This window comes from Octodon degus, unplaced genomic scaffold (genome assembly GCF_000260255.1).
Source record: "Octodon degus isolate 3935 unplaced genomic scaffold, OctDeg1.0 scaffold00014, whole genome shotgun sequence".
Classification (NCBI taxonomy): domain Eukaryota; kingdom Metazoa; phylum Chordata; class Mammalia; order Rodentia; family Octodontidae; genus Octodon; species Octodon degus.
The window spans coordinates 22,233,674-22,238,764 of record NW_004524590.1 but is presented as its reverse complement, the minus strand read 5'-3'; positions in this window follow the sequence as shown (position 1 = coordinate 22,238,764).

Here is a 5,091-nt window from a genome sequence, read left to right as displayed (position 1 = left end):
ATAATGTCAAATACAATTTCAAGGAATCTGTAGACTCCTGGAAACTGTCAACATCAAATTAACAGGATTTAATCTAAATTTAGATGCTTTTTAAACTTATAGAAGTTTACACCATAACACATCTCTCCATAAAATTTAAAGGATAAAATTAAAATGAGAAAAGGAGAAGATTTTGCAGGATAGCACTTGCACAAAATCAAACAGTAAGTGGTAAGTATCACTCTCAGAACCAAGAATACAACTCCAGGGTTGTGGTGGTTCTTTTTGTTAAGAAACATCATATATTTTGAAATATAATGTTACGTACAAAAAGCATTTTGCTTAAGGCTGTGTATGTATTGTGTATATACCTCAAGTTCAAGTTAATGGCTTTGATTCATGTTCTAAGAAAAGCAAATAATAAAAATTAATAACACCCTTAAAAAAACATCATGTAGAGGAACAGGAATCATCATCTACCCATTGGTAATTTACATGTGAAGGCCACATTGTGTGGGGGATTTTCACATTATATGTTAATGGTCTGGTAAGATACACAATATATACTGTGCATGTGAATGACAGATATTCCCAAGGTTGTTATGTAGGGGCAAAGGGTTTTCACTATACAACTTACTTGTTCTTCACAATGAGTGCACAAAAAATTATTCCTAAGGATGCAGAGCCTCAGAGAAGAAAGCTACATTCCCAAAGCCACACAGCAATTAAACACAGAGATAGGGCCTTACCCCAAGGGCTGTCTCCAAAGGCCTTGCTCTTTTTTTTTTCTGTTTGTTTGTTTGTTTGTTTGTTTGTTGGCAGAACCAGGGATTGAACTCAGGCCTTTGCACTTGGTAGGGAAGTGCTTATTCTACTGAGCCATCTTCCCACCCCACCCCCGCAAGGCCTTGCTCTTAATATAGCATGGGAAGATAGAACTACTCCATGGTACCATTAACTCTTTGATGTCTTTTACAGCCCCAGAGGTAGTAATCAGGATAGAAAACAGGCAGGCTGAAAGCAAAATCACACCCTTTTGCAGTGACAGACCCAGAACATCTTCCCAGGAGTGACAGGAGGGTCCTCCTTCAGGAAGGACCCTTGAAGTTGGAAAGTGGGGCTGAGGAGCCCACCTTACAGTTGCAACTGCATAACCTGAACAGATACTTTCTGCCCTGGGAAGTCTGAATGGTGAGGCTTTGGTGGTCCTGGCCCCTGTTGTCATGGAAAGAAGCCCATCCACCCTTCAGTGCTGCGGGATGGGGATGATGCTCTCCTTGCCGACAGAGTATAGAAAGGCACCACCTCCACCTCCCTGGACACTGGAATGCACCAGTGCCTCAGCCTGTCCATCCCTCTGCTGCCCTCTGCAGTGGCCACGTGGGGATGAGGACCCTGGAAAACTTGATAAGGCTCTAGCCTACCTTGAATTGTGAGTAGAAAGAGTCAAACATTTAAATACAACTGGAAGCATAGGGCATGACGTGAGACCTAGAATAAATGAACAAAGTAACCAAATGACTTTCTTAAGTGAAAAGCATGCACAGTCCACTCAGCCAGTAAGCTTGAGGTGTTATGGTGAGGACATCACAGTAGCTAACTAAGCACGTGGTTCTAGAGTCAGATTCTTGGGTTCTGAAAGTGGTACTACCACTTACTGTTTGATTTTTTTGCAAGTTACTTCTAACTATCTGCCCTAGTTTTCCCATCTGTAAAGTGGAGATAGTAATAGCACCTAGTTCAAAAAGTTGTTTTTTCTTCAAAAAGATTGTTCCAAAAATTAAATATAATATTGTTATGATTTGTGTCTGGATGTTCCCCCGAAGCCTCATGCAGTCATGAAGGGGGCTTTTCAGAGACAGCTGAATCTACTGATCGTGACTGATTCCAGGTCCAATGCTGGGATTATGGATGTGAGTGCTACACCTGCCCTAGGGCTGGTAGCCTGTATACAATATAAGGGACAGAAAGAATCTTCTCTTCTTCCCTTTTCTTGGTTGCTTTTGCTGTCTTCCAGCTCCCTGAACTGTTGTCCTCTGCCACCCTGCCTTGGAGCCAGCCGATTGTGGACTGAAACCACCACAAAGGATGAGCTAAATAAACCCCCTACCTTTGGGTACTGGGTGTTTTGCCTCAGCAATGAAAAAAAGTAACCAAAACAAATACTCCTATATTGTATCTGGTATGTTATAGCATTCCAAGTATTTGTTATTATCATTATTATTTCATTATTTTCAGAATTACTAAAGGGTGAGCCACTTTGTACATAGAACACCTGTGATTGTGAAGATACAGAAAGAAAGCTATTCTTCCCAGAAGTCTGAGGGTGATGAGGTGAGCCAGTGCAGTTGGTGAAAAACCCCCAAAACCAGATGAGTAAAGTCCCAGGCTCCTCTCGGAAATAGCTGCACCATGACCACCTCAAAATGTAGTAGCTTAAAATAACGATTTCTTATTTCTTGTATCTACAGACTGTTCATGCAGTTCTAGTATAGAGAGTGTTAGCTGGGATTCTAAGTCAACTACAACATCATAAATAGCCATATTTACAATCCATTTGGGGGCTCACCTGGAGCACCTTGCTGGCCAAGGTTCTCCAAGTTGGTTCTCCTCTGTGAACTCCATTTATATGGTCTCCAGCTTTGTCACAGCATGGCAGCTGGTTCCAAGAACGAACATGTCAAGACATGAAGGCAGAAACAGAATATTTCTTAAGGCCTTTTCTTGGCAATTGCAATATATTGGTCAAAATAGGTTATAGTCAGAAGGAGTGAAAATAGACTCTACTTCTTGATGAGGGAGTGTCATGGTTACTGTTGTGGCTTGTGTCTAGATGTCCCCCAAAAGCCTCATATAATCATGGGTGGGGCTTTTCCATGGTGGCTGAATCTAGGGTATGTGATGCTGGAATTAAGTGTGTGATATTGGGATCAATGGTGTAGGACTACTAAAGTACTCTACTGATTTATTTGGCATAGTCCTTGGTATGAATATTGGAAAGGTCTACCCTAGGTGGCACTAAAGGGCAGGTAGACTGAATGGATATACAGGGACAGAAAGAAGGCAGGTCAGCTGCTGCTGCTGCTGCTGCTGCTGCTGCTACTTCATTCTTTGCTGCCTTCTGCCTGCCATACTATGAACTATTTCACTTCTGTGATGCTCCTCTACCACGTCTAGGAGGCAGCTGCCTATGGACTAACACTATACAAACTGTGAGCCAAGTAAAACTTTCTTCCTTTAACTCTAGGTGTCAGGCATTTTGTCTCAGCAACAAGAAAAGTAACTAAGACAATAACATCACAGAAGGACACATGGGAAAAGAGAAACTATTGCAGCCATCTTTTAAAAGATCTGCCATAGCTAAGGGATTAGTGAGGAATGAGATTTTCTTAATACCATTTGGACTGAACGACTCAATTAGAAATACACATCTGAGTTTCAATTCCAGAGTTACATACTAAAGTGAAAACATAAGTGGGGATGTTTTTAATTTAGCATAATATATTTTACATGACTTAAATATGGTTATTCTTCAGAATATGGAAAATAGTTCCTTTACGTCTAAATCCTATTCAGAACTATGAGTGAAAATAGATAAAGGACTTAGGTTACAGAAAATAATTATTAATGAAGTAAAAAGTAACTTTTCCTTAAAACAAAGGTAGAGGTTAAGACCCTAGCTAACATGTCATCAAATATACAGTGAATATTTAAATTTTATTACAGTAAAGATACATTGCCATTATTTTTTCTCAAAATACTCCACATCACTTTAAACATATTCATCCCACTGTTCTTTTTCTCTTTCTGAAGTACAGATCCTCTGTTTTTGTGAGGCATGATCAAAGACACAGTGAACACTGTAGCTAATAAGTACTATCCAACAGAAAGGCAGACTCACAAAAACAGGCAAATGTGTCTTCATCCACTGTATCACAGGATCTGGAACCGTGTGACATCTAGTTCTTCCCCAAAGTCAAAATGACCACAATAGGTAAACATTCGGACTAGATTCAAGGCAGGACAGAGCTGGCCAGATAGCCTAGAGGACTAAAGTGCCTGCTTAGGCAGAGTGCAGGGACCGGTATTTGATCCCCAACACCACAAGCTGAGCTAGCTCTGCCCCCATGGTGCGCTGAGACAGCGATTGACTCTGGACATGGTGGCATGCGCCTGTGATCCCAGCGTTTGGGAGGCTAAAACAGGAGGATCACTATGAGTCCGATCTGTGTAGTGAGACCCTGTAGACTCTGTACTAAATACATTTTTTTAAAAAAAGGCAAGACATCAAGGGAGCATGACAACACAACTAAAGCCCTCAAAAAGACTTCCAGGAGGCCAGGGAGATGGCTCAGTAGAATAAGCACTTCCCTGGTAAGCGTAAGGGCCTAAGTTCAATCCTCAGTTACGCGGGAAAAAAAAAAAAAAACAACCTTCCAGAACTGCTTCAGAAAGTAGAAAAAAAGTTGGGATATATGCGTTTGAGGTGAGAAGGTTTTTGTTTTGTTTTTTACTTTGTGTATTTGGTACAGGATCGAACTTGTGGTGATCCTCCTGTTTTCAGCCTCCCCAGCACTCAGTTTACAGGTATGCATCACCACGCCCAGACTCTGTCTGGCTCCGTGTGCCCCAGGATTGGAGTTGGCACAGCATGCAGGATATTTTGAGAGGGGACTCTGGCAATATGTTTTTTTTTTTTTTTTTTTTTTTTAGGACTGGGTCTACAGGATGTACAGGGTCTCACTGTGGAGATTGGACTTGTAACAATGCTCCTGTTCACAGCCTCCCAAGTGCCGGGATTACAGGCATGTGCCACCATGCCCAGTCTCAGCCGCTGTCTCAGCAAGCCCTGGGGTCAGGGCACCAGAATGGCAGGCTGGGGATCGAACCCCTGGCTCCTGCGTCTGCCTAAGCAGGTGCTTTAAGCCACTGAGCTATTTGGCCAGCCCTGCAATGTGTCTTTTACTGAAATAATTTTTTTTTAATTTAAATATTCACAATGTACTTCAATCGTATCTCCTATTCTGCAAAGAATGCCCATGACGAGCTTAGAGTGAACAGCTGAAGGGTAGCGTGTTAAAGTGAGCAAAGCAGAAAACAAAAAGGAACCTG